Source organism: Phasianus colchicus, chromosome 2 (assembly GCF_987193195.1).
Source record: "Phasianus colchicus chromosome 2, bPhaCol1.hap1.1, whole genome shotgun sequence".
NCBI classification, from domain to species: domain Eukaryota; kingdom Metazoa; phylum Chordata; class Aves; order Galliformes; family Phasianidae; genus Phasianus; species Phasianus colchicus.
The window spans coordinates 105,868,186-105,889,738 of NC_143437.1; the positions used below are offsets into that span (position 1 = coordinate 105,868,186).

General features: G+C 46.6%; 1 protein-coding gene across 9 annotated transcripts in view; it reads left to right on the plus strand.

Moving 5' to 3' along the window:
• The first annotated feature begins 60 nt into the window (after positions 1 to 60).
• EXTL3 (exostosin like glycosyltransferase 3) overlaps positions 61 to 21,553 on the plus strand; it is a 131,222-nt gene continuing 109,729 nt past the window's right edge. For 5 of the 9 annotated variants that reach the window (XM_090136570.1, XM_090136571.1, XM_031603835.2 and 2 more), the window contains exon 1: positions 20,019 to 20,270. The gene's annotated coding sequence lies outside the window, so the exon portion shown is untranslated. Of the gene's footprint in view, positions 123 to 549; positions 1,188 to 20,018; positions 20,271 to 21,553 lie in introns of those variants that run through there. The other 4 variants (XM_090136565.1, XM_090136574.1, XM_090136567.1 and 1 more) reach the window with 3 other exon arrangements.

Here is a 21,553-nt window from a genome sequence, read left to right on the forward strand (position 1 = left end):
GGGGCGCCCCGCTCCCGCCTCAGCGCCGCTCCCACAATGCAGCGAGCGCGGCCCCCGCTCCGCTCCGCCCCGCGCCGGGCAGCGGCCGCGGCAGCGCGGGTCCGGGCCGGGGCGCTCCGCAGGTAACGGGGCGAGGGGGGTCCGAGCCGGGAGCCGGGCCGGCCTTCCCGCTGCGTCACTGCTTTCGTTCTTCGCTTTGCTCCTTTCATTTCTTTTTTTTTTTTTTAATTGATTTTTATTTTACCTTCACTTTTTTTCCTCCCTTTTTTTTTTGTCTTTTTTTTTTTAGTTCTTTCTTTTATTTTTTTCTTTGCGTTTATTTCTCTTTTTTTTCCCCCATTTTCTTCTGTTTTGCTTTTTTTTTTTCCCTTTATTTTTTCTCTTCTTTATTTTTTCGTTCATTTCTTCCATCCTTTCATTTATTTTTTTTCTCTTTTTTTTCTTTTCTTTTTTTTCCTTTTATTTATTTATTCTTTCTTTTCTTCCTTTCTTTTTTTCTTTTCTTTCATTTACTTTTTCTTTCTTTTTTTTCTTTCGTTTATTTTCTTTTTTCCTTCCCCCTTTCCTTCCCCCTTTCCTTCCCCCTTTCCTTCCCCCTTTCCTTCCCCCTTTCCTTCCCCCTTTCCTTCCCCCTTTCCTTCCCCCTTTCCTTCCCCCTTTCCTTCCCCCTTTCCTTCCCCCTTTCCTTCCCCCTTTCCTTCCCCCTTTCCTTCCCCCTTTCCTTCCCCCTTTCCTTCCCCCTTTCCTTCCCCCTTTCCTTCCCCCTTTCCTTCCCCCTTTCCTTCCCCCTTTCCTTCCCCCCTTATCTTTTTCTCCCTCCTTACTTCCACCGATTTGTTTCCTTCACTTCATTTTCCCTCACTGACTCCACTCAGTTCCTCCCCCCCCATTCCCTCACTTCACCATTACTGTCCCCCTCCATCTCCCTTTGCCCCCTCCCCACACCCAGCAGCAGCTCCCCCTGGGATATCGCCTTATTCCTGGAGCCCCTTGGGGTTCCCTGCTGCCTGTTGGGGTGATGGCAGTGGGTTTTGAGCCCCGAAATGCAAATTTCAGGGGAAACACCTTTGGTTGCACAGCGATGCTGCGACGAACATCGGTGTAAAGCGGCTCCTGGAATAGGAGAAGGCGAAAGTTGCTCCTGAGTTCTTTCCATGCAGGGCTGCAGGGAGGCTGCTGCTGGCACGGTGCGATCTGAGGCTGTGGGATTTTGGGGTGTGCAGGGGCTGCTCCTCCTCCTGGCATGGGGACAGGGATGCGGGAGGGCTGTGGGTGTCGGGATGGGGGTGCTGGGCCATGGCATCGGGTGTGGGTGTTGGGGTGTGGATGTTATTGGGGGATGCAGATGTTGAGGGGTGCTAATGATGTTGGGGATGGAGATGTTGGGATGTGGATGCTGGGGCGTGCAGGTGATGTAGGGTTTCAGGTGTTGGGTTATGTAGGTGTTAGGATGCAGGTGATGGTGGGGATGCAGATTTTGGGGGATGCAGAGGTTATTGGGGGATATGGGCGATGTTGGGATGCTGATGTTTGGTGCAGATGTTATTGGGGATGCAGATGATGTTGGGATGCTGATATTGGGGGATGCAGATATGGGGGTACAGGTTATGATGGGGTGAATGCAGATGTTATTCGGGGTTGGAGATGTTGGGGGTGCAGATATGGGGGTATACGTGCTGGGGATGTGTGTGATGTTAAGGTGCAGATATTGGGATGCTTGTCAACTACTTGTTTAAATTCAGGGTTTTGCATACAGCTCTCAGCAGAGCAGCACTGAAGAAGTGATTGTTGGAGAGGAGACTGGCCGCAAAAGCAAATCAACTTGTCTTGGGGTTGGGTTTCTTTGCTCCCACCCTGCTGCAGGCAGCGCAGCCCCAAATGCCTCCTTTCCCCTCCAGCCTTCACTTCCAATCTGCAAAACCAAGTGAAAAAACTGCTGCTGCTCCCTACGACCCCTCGAGCTGCTCTGCATGGTGCATGGCAGAGAGCTGGGGCACTGGGAAGTAGTGTTTTATTGGGGCAGAAATAGAATCCTGAGTTGAAATTGCGTGTTATGCCCTGATGGGGGACCAGTGGTTGCTTCGTGCAGTGCAGGATTCATGGCTGAGACTTAAATTTGGTGCAGTTTGTTCAATGTGTTCCACCTTATGAGAAAGCATGTAAGAAAAGCTTGTTAAGAGAAATGCATCCCTGGGAACAGGTCTTTCTGACCTCACTCCTGCCCAGAAGGCTGTCTTGCTGGTTTGTCAGCAGGGCAGAAGGGACATCTCACTCTGGCTGTTGATGGAGTGTGGCTTGAGAATGCTTTTTCCTGCAGATTGGGTCTGAACCTGCCCAGTTTTACTGCAAAATCTTCATCTGTTTGAGCTGTGCTTTAAAGGCTCTTAAACTGGGGGTTGGAACTGGATGATCTTTAAGGTCGCTTCCAAGCTAAAGAGTTCTACATTACGCTGCCTTCTGAAGAATAGTGTCGGTACGTGGGACTCTCACTGGGCTGTGCTTCTGATGGCTGGGGGATGGCTCTCTTCTTGTGAGTTAATGAAATGTCTGTCATAGGAAATTAATAGGAAAAGGGTTACAGTAATGAAATCAATCAATAGGAGATGCTAACGAGCGCTTGGCCATCCCTGGGGCTGTACCTTGGTGATCTCGGCAGGAGCCGGCAGCGAGCGATTCCAGCTCCGTGCAGTGGGTCTGGCCAGGAGGTGGAAGCCAGGAATGTGCAGCTGATGTGTGCACCTGTGCAAATGAGCCCATATCTGTGCAAACAGCTCTGTGTGTGTATGTGTGGGGATTCCTGCAGCGAGATCCCAGGGACCTGCTTGGGAATTGCTCAGCTGCTTGGGCTGGCTGTGCTCGCTTGAAACCAAATCTGTCCCTGGGAGCTGGAGCAAGGAGTCACATGTGGGTTTGCAGGGCAGGCATAAGCACTGTTATTTAGCAACGGGTGAGGAGAAAGCAAGGAAATAATCAGAAAGCCGTTAAACAACACCCTGCAGTGAAGGTGGAGGGCACTGAGTGCTGCTGCACCTCTGCAGCACCCAGTACCTGTCTGCATGTTCTGTGTGTGCGTCAGCTCCTGGCAGGGATTGTGTTTTTCTACAAAAGTCCCTGATAAAGGTGGTAACAAAAGATTTTGTGGGTTCCTTGAGGACTTCTGGCCTTGGGCTCTACCACCCTGTCCCAGTTTTCAGTGCATCCCAGCTCTGCCATCGTTTGGAAATGCAAACATGTGGCTCCATGACATGTTCCCAGAGCCCAGGGATTTGCTAGAGAATCAGCAGTGCTGCTAAAAGTACGAGGACATACCAGCACAGTCCTGTTTTTAAACCATCTCCATGGGGGAATTTCATAGGCACTGGCCTGGGCCGGGGGTTGTCCACGTGTCAGCAGTGGGACTGGGGCCAATACTTTGCATTTCCGTCACTTTCAGCATTTTTTCTCCTACTCGGCTGGCGTTACAGAGAGTTCTTGAAGCTGAAAAAGAGAAAACTGAACAAAAATCCCAACACAAAAAAAAAAACCCACAAGCAATTCTTTTTTCCCCAGCTTTCATTTTGCAGTTCACCTTTCTTTCTGGACTTGTAATTTCTGCTGGGGCTTCTGGCTTCCTAAAGAAGGGTGAAAAAGTAAAAAGAAAGCAGACGTTTAATAATAGATCAAAAATGAGATTAGGCAGTAAGTCAGCCCTGCCCTACACTCTTGCTTCTCAAAAAGCAACCAAATAAATTGTAAATTACCCTGAAAAAGGGGAGTAGAAACAGAGAAGATCAAACCCAATGTTAAGAATAGATGAGGTGTTTATATTTTATTTAATGGCTGTACACTGCCATCGTCTCCCAAACCATCCTATGATTCTATGAAAAGCTGTCCTGCCTTGAATTGCTGTTTGTGATGAATAAAACAGCAGAGTTGAACTGGAATGGGTAAAATTCAGCAGGTACTGAGCCCTGCAGGTGGATGCAGTGTTTGTCACTAGTGGGTGACGTTGGTGCTGGCTCTGGTTGGAGGTGGCTTCCAAAATCCACGATACTTCTTGCTGCTGTCTGTCTCTGATGGCTTTTGGTGGAGCAGAGGTCACAGAGGGAAGGAAAGCTCACAGACTCTGTGCAGGAGGGGATGGGCAGAAATGTTGAAGTGAGCTCATGGGTTGTTACTCACCAAAGCAGTCTCTCTGCATGTCTAAGCCTGGAAGAGCATTCAATCAAGGCAGATGCATGATGAGACACGAATCTCCTGGAAGGGAGGCCTCAGCCTGGCACCAAGTGTTGAGACCTTCAGCCCCAGGCATGTTTTTGTTGCTGTGAACCTTCTGGATCCTTTGGGCCTTGGTTTTTGGACCTTGGTGTTGGTGATGCTGTTGCTGCCTCTTCACTTGTGGAGATCCTTGGAGTTTGTGGGGAGCTGCTGTTGTCCTGGATTATTCCAAAGGCCTCCAGAGCCCACGTGGACATGGCCTAGGTTGACTGCGTGGTCTCAGGGAATCTCTCTGGGAGGGCTCTTGCACTGTCCCTACAGGAAGCAAGATGGCAGAGGAGGGGAGTTTCATTTCGCCCCAGACTGGCTGTTCCTGAGGTCTTGTTTGCACCCATAACCAGCAAAATATCATCCAGGACATGAGGGAGAGCCAAACCTCTCCGATACCGTCAACAGCAAATGGATTGACATGATGGGTCAACAGTTGGACAGTGGGTTGGTGGTTGGACAAGATGGTCTTAGTGGTCTTTTCCAACCCTAACGATTCTGTGATTCTGTGAATCCAGCCTAGGTTGCACTGTGGAGATAAAGATGTGTGTGTACAGCTGTAGACCTTTTCCTTGCTAAATAGTCCAATATTAAGTTCAGGTGGTTTCACAGCCCCTGTGACCAAAGTGGGGGAGATTCATCCATCACAGCTGGGAGTGGTCCAGGCATGGCAGGAGGAGGATGTAGGCAGCAATCCCATGTGTGTGTCTGGCACATGGGGCTGTGGACATTCCTGATGGCTGCCGTGGCAGAGATCTGCCTTGCTGCTGGGAAGCACCACTCCCATGCATGATTACTGTCCTCTCAGGTACTATTTTCTCTTGTTTGTCACCTGCTTGCTCACAGCTCAGCACTTTTCAAGTTGGAGGAGGGTTTCATTACCTACAGGGCTGCTGCTCTTCTTGTTTGTTCTCTAGAAGGAAGAAAACAAGATGTGCCAGAGCTTAAACTCAGGGGAGAAAAATTACAGAGCTTGGAATAGCTGCTAGAAGGTAGGATGAGCCTCAACAAGAAGGTGTTTTTCTTCCACCTTTTTCTGAGGCTGGGTACATGTAATGTGCAGGGAGAAGATGGGGCAAGGTTTCCTTTGTTTGAATGCTGTTGTCTTCCAAACGTGGGGAAGTTGGGATGTTCTTTTAAAATTGCTTTGCCAATTTTCTGTGGAGCTGAAAACCTCAGCTTGGTGGATGTGGGATGGAGGCAGCGTTGCGCTTCTGTTATCTGCCTGGTTTTACTGGTGATGCCTTGAGGCAAAACAGCAAAGTGAGGCCGTGCTGCCCACTGTGTGCTGCTTTGAAGAGCTCTTTCCCCCCATGTCCCTTTTCCAAGGACAGAATCAGAAAGAAGATACACGATTGAGTCAACAGTGCAGATGCCATCAAACATCTGCTTTCTTCCAGTATATGAATTGGAGGGCCAAGTGTCAGAGACTGATATCCTGCATCACCTGATAACAGTGCAGTTACTTCCAAGGAAACAAAACATGGAGGAATCCCAAATCCCGGCTGCTGTGAGCACTTATAACTCATTGGCACCAGCAGGCCTGATTTTATTGCAACTCTTGCAATAGTGGGTGTGGATTTCTTTTTTAAATCCTGCAGACTGTAGCCAGATTTGCAGATGTGATCCAGCATGTGTATGCACACATTCATGAGTATATAAATAGGACTGTTTTCTGGAGCACAAACCTTTTTGTTAACCCCTGTTAGACCAGCAAGGGCCGTGTGTGCCACCAGCATGGGTAATGACTGCTCATCCTGCAGGCTGCTTAATGCAGCATCTGTTCCTTTTCTGGGGAGGAAGGGAATTAGCTTCATTTGACTTTCCAACCATTCGTTTACCTCCAAACTCATCTTAATTTGAGAATTAAAATTCCTTTCTTGGTTTGATTTGGATGTTCTATGTAGGAGTGATGCCCTGTATCCCTAGAGGTTTTCTGCTGCTCCCTTGCCAGACTTTTCCATCCCCACTTGCTGGTTCTGATGGCACAGACTCAGCGACAGCATTCCTATTCTGGTGCCCTGCACAATGGTGGTTTTGCATCAGCCCTGGAGCCATGTCCTCCTGCAGCCCCATTCCTGCACCCAGCCTCAGAAGGGCTCAAAATGGTGCAGTTTATATCCTTCTAAACCAGATAGAGTTGTGACATTTTGCACAAAGCTGGCTGTATTGTCCCCTGGTGACAGAGGGGAATTGTGTGAAAGGCACTTGTGCTGCTCTGGCAGTGGTGGGGGCAGAGAACAACAATTTCTCCCAAATCCCTCTTTTTGCTCATTCCTTGGCATCTTAAACTGGAGACTACAGAAGTTGTGGGGATGAAGAATATTTATGGGGTTCCCCATCTGTAGGTTAGAGGGAGTGCTAGGTCAAGTGTCCTATGCTACATTACAGATCTCGCTGCAGAAATGCAGGGAGCAGACATCAGTAATTAGGGATTGCACAATGAAGTGCTGGAATGTCTCACACGTGACTGATGTTTCACACACAGCTGATGCTGTGCAGAGATCCATGTGAAAGTTCTATGCAGCCGGGCTGGAGAATGTTGCACTCCCACCTGAGCTTTTGTAAGAGAAGCAATATGGTTTTTCTTTCCCATTGTCATCCCAAAAGGCTTTGTATTCTGTAAGGCTCAGGCTTGGGGACTTTAAGGTGCCCCCTATTGTACAGTGTTTGTATAAGGAAATAATGCACATTAATGGTTATTTCTTCTCACTTCTTCAAAGCCAAGCTGCCTCCTATCGGACTCCTAACATGAAAAAGAAGTAAACTTCTGGGCTGTGATGGAGGATGAGAAATGTCTGTTCCCTGGGGTCTGTGTCCCTGTGATCTGATGGTGAGAGCTCTGGGCTGTGGGATGACAAATGCCACTTCTTAGCTGCTTGTTCACACCGCAGCAAATGTGTGCTTAAGGTGTAGGCATCTCCCAGGGACAAAGTTCTTACCAGCTCTTAGGTGAATATTCTGCACTTTTCAAGATGCAGTTAAAAATGATCTGAGAGCTGGTGGTATTTTGAACAGTCACCTCGGTGGAAATGATGACCTTGGATCTATTCAATCAAATGTTATAAAGATTAAGAGTGAAAATAGCTGAGCTTGTCAGCCACGAGGAATTGTCTTGCAGCCCGGGCTCAAATCTATCACCTGAAATCAGGATGCTCTGGCAGGGTATTCTTCATTCATCAGCAGAAGGCATTGCAGCGAGATCATTTCGCTGCAATTCATCAGTTTGCCCAGCTACTTGATGAAGCAGGGCTGGGAGAGAGGCAGAAGGTTGGGACAGTGCCCAGTAGCTGTGCACAGGCAACTGTTGCACGAACACATATAGTTTTCACCCTGCAACTGTTAACAAGGTAATTTGCATAATATTGAGTATAATTTTTAAGTGCGGAGTAGTTTAATAGGTGAGTATAGGCTGTGTTTGCTACTGAATTGACTTTCAGGAGTCAGTTGACAGGAGTCTTTCAGCTTCTTGCTCTTGATGCTAGCTTGAAGCACGAGAGATGGCTTTTGTACTCTTTTGCTGTCCAGGTCATCTTTGAGGCCCCTAACACTGCAGGCTTCCTGCCTCTGGATGCCAAGGCAAGCCTGCAAGGAGTGCTTTTCTCATCACACTTCCAAGCCTTGTTAAAAGCAAAGCAGGGACACCTCCCATCAGCCCAGGCTGCCCAAAGGGCTGTCCAGCCTGGCCCTGAGCACTGCTAGGGATGGGGCAGCCACATGTTCTCTGGACAGCCTGTGCCAGGGCCTCACCACCTTCATTGTGAAGACCTTCCTCCTAACATCTAACCTAAATTTCATTTATTTTAGTTTAAAACTGTTCCCTGTTGTCCTGTCACTGTCTGCCCGGGTAAGAAGTTGTTTTTTATGAATGTCTCATTTTGGACTTTTCCTTATTCCCGAGTACATCCAAGTACTATTTTTTTTTTCTGAGTGGCTATGCCAGAAGCTTTAGGTTGTCTCACTGAGAGCTCTCTGCTTGGCTCTGCAGTGGCACTCCCTTGTTTTGCCCTTGTGATCGGCATCCTTGTTTTCTTACTAAGTTACACTCCATCTCATCCAATCTCACCAGGCATGTTTACACCACTCCTGTCCCTCCTGAACCTGTTGGAAGATTTCAGCCAAGCCTGATGAAGGGAGACAGGTCTGCAGGGCTAATTAAGTTTACACAAGTTTTCAAGAGAAGCAGGCAGAGGGACAGCCCAGGTGCTCACTGAGCTAGCCAGCATGACCAGACACTGGGCAGGAATTGTCACCTGGAAGCAGGTGTAGCCCCTTGTTGCCTGTGGGTGGTGATCTTCATTGGCAGCAGAAGCTGTTCTGCATTTCAGTGGAGTGGTTGTTTGGGAAGAACTGGCCCTAGAAGAAACCTGTGGCTCTGTGGGAAGTGGAGCAGCTTGCCTGCTTTTTGTAGAAACTCAGCCAAAGTCTTCAGGAAGGACTCAGGATGGTGAGTGCTTCTTTCCATTAGGGTTTCTTTCAAGCCCAGTTGTTTTCCTTCAACAAAACCGAGGAGATGAAGCAGAAGAGATCATTAACAAGAGGACAGATGTGGGATGTGGTTTAGTAGGTGTGGTCATGATGGGTTGGCAGTTGGGCTTGATGATTTTGGAGCTCTTTTCCAACCTTAATGGTTGTGTGATTCTGTGATTAAAATCAAATTGTCTCGTGCTGTCCCTTGCACACATGTGCACCAGGCACCTTCTCCTCACCCACCGTGGGCAAACCGTATCGAAAGTGAGACTATACAAACTGGGATGGAAGGAAAAAAAGATGATGAGTCAGCTGTAATCCTGCCTATCTGCACCCAGGAGGCCTGCCTGGTGCTCCTGACAGATTCTTGCAGAACAGATAATGCATCAGACTGATGACAGCCCTAAGATATACTGCGAGCGGTCTGAAAATTGCCGGTAGGTACTTGAATGTCGCTGCCTGCACAGAATGAATTGTGGGTTGAGTTGCAACAATTTCCCTAAAGCTGTGTATATTAGCATACAAATACCAAAGATGTGTAATCTTTGAATTTTTATCTGTTTCGGCTTGAGAGGCAAATAGGCGCATTATCAAAGTGCCATCCATTTGAGTCAATTGTCATTGCTGCATTGTGAAAAGGATGCAGCTGGGTTTATTGATAACAGCATTAAGGTGCTTAAAAACACAAGTGTGCTGGGTTTATTCTCCCTTTAGGAACATATTGTTGTTTCTGGCATTTTTTTAAATCGTTTTTTCAGTTCTCTGTAACAAAGATGTACTGCATTTCCATATCGTCTTCCCTCCAAGAATTTGTTGTAAGCCTGAACTTGTTTCATGGCTTTCTTGAAAATTTCAAGGTAATTCCATTTGCTGGAGGAAAAGCTGGGTTATGGGCCAACGAGGAGGCTCTGCTTCTGTCTGTCTTTTTTATTTTATTTTCCCTTGGTTAAAGCCCAGCTGAAATGCAAGTAAATGGCCAAAGCTTTCTGCTGATCTCCAACATGCTATCACTGTGCCCATTTTATTTCCTGAGCTGCTCTTGCCATCAGTTTTGTACCCACATAAGAATTTAATTTCGTAAATGAGAATCTGGGTTTTGAGGGAAATACCTGAGGTTGTGGTCACCTCCCAGCACCAAAGAACCTCAGAGGAAGCTGTGCCTTGTGACTAGGAGCCCAACATTCCTGCCTTCTGCCAAGCTGATTTAAAAAATTCCCTTTTAGGAGCTGTGCCCAGTGATTTTAGCATTTTTTCTTTGTTCCAATCTTTAAGCACTCCCTGCACCCCAGGAGGTGGTTGTGTGGATTAGTTGTTGGTTTCGGAGCTCTTTGAAGATGGAAATGGTGTGTAACAGCTCAATGTTTATTAATGGTAGAGCTTAGTATAGTGAGTAGGAAGTTTAGATCTGCTGGGATGGAGCCTCAGCCATTGAAATGGGCATTGTTTGCTGGTCTGCCTGGCTGAGCCGCTGATGGCACCCGGTGTCTGGGTGCCTGAGTTGCATCCCTCAGAAATCCTGGCTGCTGCTATAGTGAGCTCTCCTTCCCCTGGCCTCCTGCCATGGCGTACGCCAAGTTCAATCTGCTTCTGTGTTTTTGGCTTCATTCCTTCTAAATGTTTTCATTGTTGGCTTTAACTGATCCCAGTGGCATCTTTTCACGATGCTCTATATTCAGCTTTTTCTACTGCTTCAAGTATAATAACACTTCTAAAGTTCAACCAATTTTTTAATTACCAAAAGAAGAAAGTGCAGTGTTGTTCTGTCACACTATTTAAAAAAAAAAGAAAAAAGGGATTTTCCTTAATCTTGAGTTGGACTCACTGAACCTTGTGGGTCCCTTCTGACTCAGGATATTCTGTGATTCTGTGGTCTTTAAATTTGAATGAATTCAAAATTCAGCCTAGTGGTTTTGGGGGAACATTACTGTAATTGGAAGGGCAAGTTATTCTTTTTTCTTGCTCTCTATGGATTCGTATTGATTAAAGAGGAGTATTACCATCTGTTGGATGATCTCAGGATTTCTGATGAGCTCCAGAGCATAGGACTGCCCCAAAACTGCCCCAAAAGAATCAAGTGCTCGTGCTTTGCTCAACATGTAAGACAGGACTGCAATCAGCAGCCCTGCTCTTCCCATCTACTGCTGATGTTGCTGGTGTTGCTCTTCCTTCGGTCTATTCATAGAATTGTTGGTAACAACACCCAGTGTGTAACTGAGTGATGGAAGTGATCCGGGTTAAAAAAAAAAAGTTCAATGAAAGAGTTTTTGCTGCGTCCATTTTATTTTAGGACCAGCTTGTCCTTTGTGTGAGAATAGAAATTAATTTTGTTTCGAGTTCTGAAAACCTGAAGACATGCTGAATATATGAAATTGTTTCTGTTTATAGGCTGCAGAATTCCTTTGTACAATAAAAGTGTTTTAGTTTAAACTATGTATTCAGCACATTTAGCTTAATTTTATTTAACTGCAAGTCTTACATGCTGTTTTCCTGCATTCTAATTGTTTTTTTAAGTTTGTGGCATAAATCGTAAGTACAATTAAAAAGTCAGGCTGCTCATTAACAAACTTCATTTACCATTTTTAACATAAAATGCGTTAGCTTCCATAGTTTATTAATTTATACAAATGCCCAACTGTAGAAGTAGGACAGCTTTCCTGTTATCCAGAGGCCTGATTTACAGAGAAATGAGCCTTTGTTGTTTTCCAGCAGCAAAAGGCAGATTTTAATTAAGGGGAAAAAGAAGACTAAAAATACAAAGCAAGACAGGTTAAATCAATCACTTAGGAGCAAAGTATTGCTTTGCATCCATAAATCTTGTCAGGTAGGATGGCTGAAAAAGGATTGGCAGACAAGTTAGCAGTAGTGTTCCTCAAGGACTGGTCCCAGCATTACTGTTATGCATTGTATTAACAGATGGAATAGCAAAAATTAACATTTTGGGGTTTCATCAAACCAGGAATAATAGAATCATAGAGTCTTTAAAGTTGGAAAAAGACCTCTGAGGTCTCCAATCCCAACCCCAGCCCACCCCACCAATGACCACTGTGTCCCTCAGTGCCACATCCCCACAGTTCTGGAACACCCCCAGGCACGGTGACCCCCCCACCTCCCTGTGCAGCTGTGCCACTGCATCACTGCTCTTTTGGAGCAGTTTTTCCTAATATCCAACCTGAGCCTCCCCTGGCACAAATTAAGGCCATCACCTCTTGTCCTGTCGCGTTACCTGGGAGAACAGATTGACCCCCACTTCACTACAGTCTCCTTTCAGAGAATTGTAGAGTAAGATCATGGAAGAAGATTGAATGGCTTCAGGACTATTTGCCTGCAAGGGAAAATAGTGTAAGCTCTGATACAAAGTCAGGTTCCCTATACTGGTGTACAGAAATATGTTTCTCAAGCATAGGATAATTCCTGGGTGACAAGGATGCATGCTAGGATTGTGTTTGTCAACCACATTGTTTCCACTAGTGACAATGAAACGTGAATGAAATCAGTGCAGTGCTGATGGTGGTGGTGGAGTACTGTTTAAAATGTACTGAGCATCCCTGCCTGGCCTCGCAGGAGGAAGACTGACCAAAATTCTAAATGATGCCAAGGAGGGAATCGGCGGGAAGTGATGTGCAGAGCAGAGAGCACAACGCAAAGGAGCCGGGGTGGTAAGCCAGTGGCAAAAACAGGCAAAGGAAAATGATATTCCTGGTCTATAAATACACTGATGTAGACACCAGAGAGGGAGAAGAGTTAATTAAGTTAAATTAAGAGTTTGGGCATGAGAACAAATGGCTCTGAATAAGTTTAGGCTGGAAATGAGCAGAGTGTCTTCAAACGAAGGGGTCTTGATGAGCTTTCTAATAGGCATTGTGTAATGGGTTAACAACCTGATAGCTATGAAGACGGAGCACAATAAAGTGTTTTAATGGGATTACGCATCGTGGTTTACTTCAAAAGCATAGAAGGTTTTCATTTAAAGAAATATTTTCATAATGATTCACCTTTGAGTTGGTTTCTCCATTTCTAATGCACTAACAGTGGAACTAAGTGAACTGTGAAGAGAAGAAAGTACCCTTTCTGTGCTGAGAAAGGCACAGTTGGCAACCGCTGCCCTATTTTAATGGTCGATTTTGGCAGCAGGCCTGCACTGCCCAGATATATATATAGATATAGATATTCTCATTTAAATCATTTTGGTGCATTATAATAACTTCAGTCCTTGAAATAGATTGTGCTTAAAATGGTGACAATTATTTTTTATTATTTAACTTTGTAATGATGCTTTTAAAAACCCTACAGCTCTTAATGCACAGTAGTGTTTATTATCGATCTCAGCATTCTCTTCATCGATTCCTGTTTCCCCCCTTTGCTAATAATTCCCCAGATTTTTTGTTGCTTTGCTAAAATCCCAATAAATAAGATTGAACACCCTTTTGTCAAAAGAGACCAGTTATTTTATCAAAGGCAGGTGCTGAGTTATTTTAGCACAGTGTAACTTGGATCCGATGGTGCATTTTACACTCTGTATTTCCACGCCTGCTATGTTTCAATTCAAACTCTGTCCTCAAGTTTTGCGTGTGGTTGATGCCACAGCTTCTCTGAGCACTGCCTCCTCTTTCCTTGAGCAGAGATATTCTGCACGAAGTCCTCTGCAATAAGGGAGCTGCTGGTGGAGGTGGGCTGGTGTCAGTGGTGTGTCATGCTGCTGCTTCTTGAGAGTGTCAAACACACATTGGCACTCTCAAATGCAGGCTGGGAAGGTTCATCCCAGCACTTCTTAGCTTGTGAATATCATCCCAGCACTTCTAAGCTTGTGAATAATTCTGAATTTTGGGTCGGGTTTTGTGTAAACTATGAGCATTCCTTGCTTCCTTGGTGTTTCAGCAGCACAGAGCTTTTCTCTTTGCTTGCCCCTGGCTGGGGAGGTGCAGGCAGGCTTCCTCCTAACGCACCTTCACCCTCTGTAGTCATGGAATGGCTTGGGTTGCTGAATAGGGAAGCAACCATCTGATTACCAGGTGCTTCTGTTTGTGTTAAGCCTAGAGGCCTGACTGTGGCTATGTCCAGTCTCCTGCATGTTCTCACAACTTCCCTCTGTGTGCTTTTTTATTCACCTCTTCCATTCAGGATGCATGTGACAGATGGGATGTGGTCTCAGGTTGGATATTAGGAAACATTTCTTCACAGAAAGAGCGGTGATGCAGTGGCACAGCTGCCCAGGGAGGCTGTGGGATCACTGTCCCTGGAGTTGTCCCAGAACGGTGGCGGTGTGGCACTGAGGGATGGGCATGGTGGGGTGGATTGGGCTTGGGTTTAGCGGTCTTTTCCAACCTTAATGGTTCTGTGGTGCTGTGTTCTTTGGTTTAAGATCTCCTGGAGCCTTTCTGCCTTTCAACCTGGTCAGATTCACAATCTTTTCTGTTTGAATTGAGAGCCTTGCAGTTTTGCTTAAATTGAACCAATTTGTGGCAAATGGGCTTGAATTGAGTGATCACAAGCAACTATTATTATAACATCCTCGCTATTTGCCAGAAGTCTGCAGCAGGATCACCTCGTGTTTGTTCAGTGATCATTTTGTAAAGAAATCTGTCAGCTATTACAGCCAAGACTTAGGGCCCTGCTGTTACTATTTGTTCTTCCTACTAGATCTGGAATTTAAGATTCCCTTATCAGCCAGTTCCTAGGAGTACGTCTTTCTCTCTCTAGTCACTTTAAAATGCTCTCAGCACACTTCCAAATCTGATGGCATAGTCTCTAGTGGACCTCTAGCACAATCTTGGCAGACAGCCTTTTACAGCCTTTTCCCAGAGTGACTCTAATCCAGGGTGATCGTTTTATGCATGCTATCGCTTTGGATTTCCAGCAAGCACAGATGATTCACTCAGCTCACAGAAAGAACTGCGGAGCATTGTCCCAAAAGATTATTTAAGCAGAGTTTGGGGAGCGCGCATTTGGGGCTGTGCGTGCAGTGTGCATGCTCAGGTCTGGCTTTGGTTTGGGGTTTTGAGGGTTCTTTCTTTTTTAACCATGTGTGCATGTGTTTATTGACCTTTAATGTATTCTGACAATAATTTCTAGCAGAGTTTTTTCTAGCAGTCGCATATTATTTTCTATTTTTGGGTCGGCTTGGGTGGAGGCAGGAGTTGGACTCAGTAATCCTTATGGGTCCTTTCCAACTGGGGGTATTCTATGATTCAGTGTCTCTGTGTAGGAAGTATTATCTCCCAGTTTTCACTTGGCAGCTGAGCCTGTGGACAGGTAAAGCAGTTGGTTTGAGCACACAGATCTCAGTGAGTTCTTCAAGTCTTCTGTCTTTCCATGCACGCCTGGTGATCTGGCAAGTTGTAAGGGCCCCTCAAATTGTGTGGACTTGAGGATGAGCTGAAGTACTGGAAACTGGCAGCCCTGATGTAACAAAGCACACGCTAAACACGATGCTTCGTGCTTCACCAAGGAGGGGCTGGGCTGCTTGTTTTGCATTCAGTTTTAATTTCATTTTTAATTCTGCTGAATGCTTAATTAAAAAAAGTGTTTTTGGTAGGCGAGAGTGCAATGCCCAACCACACTGCAGTTACAGTGTGTAGGTGTTTAGGGATTATGTTATATACAAGTGAAATGATTGCTTCTTTTTAACTCCCTGTTTAAATATAGTTCAAATTATGGAATATTTAGTAGAACAGAATAAGCTGTGGCTTGCCAGCTTTTTCATACCAGTGGTTACCAGATGCTTCTGTATTTAAAACCTCACCATCTGTTACAGGGTGGAGTTTGGGGGTAGTCTAGGTATTTGGACGTGTCTTCTTTCTTGGGTGTCTCTGGAAAACTTCAAAGCATCTGTTTGGAGATGAAGGGGAAGCATGGTTAGCTGTAGCACTTCAGGAATTCAAGGGAATTTTACAGAAATGGATTGCTGCTTCCTGCTTTGGAGCCTGTCTTTATTCAGTCACTGAAATTTCCATGAGTGTTGTGATATGAACATCTTTTAATGTGCCTACGTGCCTTGTTTTTAATTTCTGTATCTAAATTTTATATAGATGTGTTTTAGTTACTTTTTTTTTTTGTGCTGGGTGACTCATCTTTTTTTTTTTTTTTTTTTTTTTTTTTTTTTAATCAGAGTGATAGAGCTAAGTCTAATAAAAAGAACAATGTGTAGCATCTTATGGCTTACTCACCTTCCTGTGAGTAAGTGTACATCCCACAAGGACCGAGGTGAAGGTGGGAGAGGACTTGCTGGTAATTCATAGAATCATCGAATCTTGGAATCACAGAATGGTTCGGACTGAAAGGGACCTTAAAGATCATTGACACCCAAGCCCTGCCATGGGCTGGTTGCCACTCACAAGATGAGGCTGCCCAGGGCCCATCCAACCTAGCCTTGAATTCACTTGGATAGACTTGATTCCTACAGAATGACTCTGTGTGACTCTGAGCGTTTCATTTTTGAGGTAACTGTAAAAGAAATGCAAAGGAAATGCAGGCAAGGTCCACAAAACTGCAGTAGAATTGCTGCAAGTTGTTACAGACACACAAGGTAGGAAGGCAACACTCTCTGCCTTTACCTTCTCATGCTATGTAGCTCCACCAAAGCCTGGAGGGACTTGCCATACTGAAGTCGGTTTGCCTGTAGTTTTGGGGATGAGCAAAACCATATTTGGGTCAATAAACTGCTTGTGAAAAATAGTCAGTGCTAGTAACAGCTTTCAGTCGCTAATGATCTGGGACATGCTGGGGGAGGAGGAAAGCTGCATGTCTCATTACCCATCCTCTGAGCCATCTGGTCTCACAGTTTATTTGTAACCACTGTCCTAATCTCTCTTAACTACATTGTTGCTGAAATACTGAAATTACCCTTTTAGGCACTGTGGTCCGCCAAGGATAATAACTTAGTCTGGTAATGTATAGTTTTATAAACAAAGCATAATGCAATCATTTAATGAATTTTTCTAGAATGTTTATTCTTAATAAAATGTGTGGCAGTGCAACTTGACATACTCTGAGTGTGATCCATAATATTACATCTTAAAACCTTCTGCCCCGTTTCTTTCCTTCTTATGTTCTTTCTTTCAAATATCTAGCTAAAATAAAAAACACTGATCGGGCCTCTGTGAACAAGGGAACAGACATTTCTGTTCCTTGTGCCTTTTTACTACCAGGCTGTATCCTCAGACATCCCAGCATCTTGCTCAGAACTTTAACTGCTTTTAAACTTATTTTCTCCTGCCGTCATGATCTAGTTTCCCTGTGCAGGATGCTAAGAGTTCATTGTCTTTGCTCTTTGGATTACAGCTGGAGCTGCACTGGATCCAAGCCTGAATTAGCATTTTGAAGGAAAAAGTTCTTGTGCTTTATGCCTGTGTCCATTCTTATGTTACCTTTTCAATTACAGTTTCATGACACGCTCTAGCCCTTGCTTCACTTTATGCCCAGCAGTAGGGTGCATTATTAAAAGCACTTCTTGTGCCCGTGGGGTCTTCATAGTACTTTATTTAAGCAAATGAGATGCCTTTGCCTATTGCTGAAATGCGACTACTTACATTGCAGAGCCTGGCAGCTGCTCCAACAGTACCAGACCACTGCTTTTATGGCATAAAGGAAGGAGAAAAAAACCAATCCATATTCACTCAAAACTGCAGGGAGTATGTAAACCATCCAAGTGTTATTATTTAAACTGGAATTTGGCCAGCGTTCCAGATTAATTACTCCTCTCTTGTGAAGCATACTGTGAGATACCTGAGGGACAAAAGCGGTCAGATCCTCAGCAGAACTGAAAATGTAGCTTTATCACGTATGTGTAGTCGTCCCACTGGGGCTGGGAGATGTGTATTAGAGATGTGTTTTACCTGTTCAGCACCAAGAGCACCCTGGGGCTAACAAGTGACTGAATCCTATGAAATCTGATAGGACTGTCTGAGGTTAGGAGTGTGGTCTAAAAAACATTCCACGAGGCTTGTGGAGTCTGCAGGTGGTAAGGCCTTGGTACTGTCTCCTGTGGAAGGGAGGAGAAAGAGGTTAAAAAAGTTTTGCCAGAAGGACTGTAGCCTTCTGGCAGGAAAAAGATGCAAGTTTAGTCCTCCCCTTGGACTGTTATTCCCTTGAAGAGGAACGGATGTTTTTCTGAGGTTTATTTCAGGCCATGGAAATATGCCACAGGGCTGTGCACTAGCTGGCTCTGAAACTCCTTAATACCTGCTCAGAACGACTCGGTGTAATCTACAGCAGAGATGAAACATTAATGTATTGGAAGTGAGAAAAGCTTACAAAGGGGTTGAGAAGCAGAATATGGTCCAGCTAAAGAAAAATGGTTAAGTGGAGACTACTCAAACAGAGAAGAGGGCACAAAGGAGTGATAGCATCCACGGCATTAAATTGCAGCTGCAGAGAGACCTGGGCAGGCTCAATGCCTATGCCAACTTCATGAAGTTCAACAAGGCCAAGTGCAAGGTCCTGCACCTTCTTTGGGGAGATGGAGAATGGCTTGAGAGCAGCCCTGAGGAGGAGGATTTGGGAGTGTTTGTTCATGAGAAGCTCAAGATGAGCCGGCAAGCTGTGCTTGCAGCCCAGAAGGCCAACTGTATCCTGGGGTGGTTGGATCAAGAGAAGTGTGACCAGCAGGTTGAGGGAGATGATTCTGCCCTTCTGCTCTTGTGGGACCCCACGTGAAGTACTGCATCCAGTTCTCAGGGCCCCAGCATAAAAAGGGTTTGATCTGTTGGAACAGGAACAGAGGAGGGTCGTAAAGCTAGGGAGAGGCTTTTTATAAGGACAGGTAGCGACAGGACAAGGGGTATTGGCTATTAATTAGAAGAGGATAGATTTTGACTAGCTATCAGGAAGAAATTCTTTACAGTGACGGTGATGAGACACTGGAACAGGTTGCCTAGAAAAGTTGTGGGTGTCCCCACCCTGGAGGTGTTCAAGGTTGGGTTGGATGGGCTGGAAAAGATAAAATACTGTTTCTGAGAGCCTTAGAGTACCTATTCCTACCCTTCCACCCTTGTCCCCTGCTTGTGGGATTGTATTTCATAGTGTTTAACAACAGGTAGACTTGCTCCCCCTCTCACCCTCACCATTTTTTCAGGATAAAAGTTAGTTTCTCCTTGCATGCTTTACACATGTGTAAATGACTGTTAAAAAAGTGCAGAGTGGTGGAAAAGTGGTTTCTCGCAATTTTGAAGTGCTCATGTTTTATTAAAGCGAAGATTCCTGGAGATACGCCACATTTGCCACCCTTCCTGCTCCTATGGAGATAAACCTGTTTCTTCTCTCAGATCCCCCAGTCCCTCACAAGCTGCCAGGTTTTGTGTTTTGGGGTGAGACTTCGTGCCCATAGATATGAAGTCCTTCATGGGGCATTAATATTTATGTAAAGTAAAAGTGCATAAAGTAATAAACAAGAAGTACTGAAGCTGCTGGAGTTGGCTTTCTTGTAGGATGATGGCTGCCACCATTCCTTGCTTTTATTCTCCCTTTTATTTCCCCACTGCTTTGTTGTTTGGTTTTTTTTTTTTCTAATTATTTTGCTTCAGTCCCCATCTTTTGCGTGATATGTTTGGTCTGCATAAATTTGATGTCACTGCTCTTACTAGATGCTGTTGGCAGTGTAAATGCTGTTAAGAAGTTAAAACCAGAAATGATATTCTACATCACCTTTGTCCAGACTGAGTGATAATTTGTAGTATTAATCCAAACTGTCCAGCTTGGATCTTGAGGCAACTTGGTAATGAAATCCCATCTGCAGTGGTCTGGCAGCACTCATAAGCAGGGCCTGCACGTACCAGCATCCCAAAACACAGTGGTTTGTATAACCCCTTCTGCCAGCAGCCACCTGGACATCTGTGCAGGGAACGTGCCAACCTTTGCGGTCCCCATGGTGGTTTCACCACAGGGCTGAACTCTCTGTGCGTACTCTCAGCCTTGCAGGGGTGCTGGAGCATGGCTGGAGCCAACTCGGTGTGCTGTGGCTAAAGCCTGGAGTGTGTTTGCCCACGCAAGGGCTGTGTGCGGCACTGAGAGGACACAGACCCATCATGGCGGCTCCTCGCTGAGGAGACCAGGGAGTGCAGCACGTGCCCACCTTTAGGCGGGAAAAGCGCCTCCCGCAGTGCGCACGCGCGGTGGCCAGCGAGCCCCTCTGGGTGGGAGGGCGGCGATGCTCCGCCTCCTGCGGCACTTCGGCTCTTCTCGGTAGTTTCCGGAGAGAAGTCTCCTCCTTCGCCGTCCTGGCTCCCGCCCCTTTATCCCTTCGGCTATCTCCGTCAGCGGTTCGGCTCTCTCCGCTCACCCTTCGGAACGGGCCGTTAAGTTCCGCCGCCACTTCGGCAACTTCCGCCAGTTCGGTCGGAAATGGCCGAAGACGTGAGAGATCCAGCGGTTTAGGGTAGAAGACCGGCCGGCTTTTCGGAACAAACCAACTGCGCCCGGACCTGGGGGGTGGGTGGGGGGGGAGCAGGGGAGGGCAGCCGGAGGGGGAAGACGAAGCAGAGGCTGTGGCTCCCCCCCCAGCCGCTCGCAGCGGTCGCCGGCACCGCGGTTCCGCCGGGAGGGTGAAGCGAGGGGATCTGGAGGTAGGCTGGAGCGAACCACGCGGCGGGGGGAGCGTGTGTGAGAGAGGGGCGGCGCGGCCCTGAGGGGGGACACCCTGAGCGTTCCGTGAGAGGAAGGCCGGGCGGGGTCCGTCGGGGCTGAGGGAGGAGGTGGGGGTCCAGCGGGGAGCCGGGACTCCATGTCGGAGCTCGGTGATGGGGGGGGGCTGCGGTGGGCTGGAGCTGCGAGGGGGCCTAAAGCAGCCCCTCGTCCCGCTGTGCCGCCGCCTCCCCGCTGCCCCCGGCCTGAGGTGGGTCTGGGGGCTCGAGGCCTAGCACCCTGCTCAGCCTTCGGCTCTTTGCTAAAGTTCAGCTTTGTGCTGGGTTTTTTCCCCCCCTCTGATTTCCTTCTGCGTTCCCCGCTGCTTTCGACCTTAAAAACATTCGACCTTAATAAAAACAAACAAACAAACCGTGGGCTAACTAGCACATTAATGCCCAGCCCACCGGTTATGCCCTAAGCCAAACGATTTTGCAGCTGGAAAGTCGTTCAGTGGGTGTTCAGGAGCAAAGCATCCGCTGCAGGAGCGCCGTTCTGCTGCTGCGTGTGTTATAAAGCAAGCAGCGAGCGCGACTCCCTGGTTGGTTTCTGGTCTCTTGTTGCTTATGCATGCATCTGATAAGTATGCTTCGATAGCTTGATATGATAGCTTGGCTTCAACATTTCTGGGTTTCCGTGTGGCAAGTCTGGTATCTGTAAGTAGGAGATTAAATAACTTTGTTTCCTGAGTCGGGTGTCACGGGCAGGTCGCTGTGACGGCTATTTCTGCTTTTGTGGAGAAATCTGCCTGAGATGTCGAAGTCTGACGCATGGGTTGCAAATGTGTTTTGGTTGATATTTCTGTTATAAGTGAGATAATAAGGCTCTTGGCACATTGGGTGTGTTTTCAGGCTTTAGTAAGTAGTAAATAATCTAAAACTTCTTTATACACAAAGGTAGCATCAGAAATGAACCACAGTCTGAATTTGGGGTGATAGGAGAAGTGTTCCCCCCCACAAGCTCCCCTGGCCTCACGTACCATCTGAGGGTCACAGGATGGCCAGGGTTGGAAGGGACCTCAAGGGTCATGAAGCTCCAACCCCCCCGCCACAGGCAGGGCCACCAACCTCCACATTTAATACCAGCCCAGGCTGCCCAGGGCCCCATCCAACCTGGCTTTGAACACCTCCAGGGATGGACGGGGCATCCACAGCCTCTCTGGGCAGCTGTTCCAGCACCTCACCACTCTCATAGGAAAGAACTTCCCCCTGATATCCAACCTAAA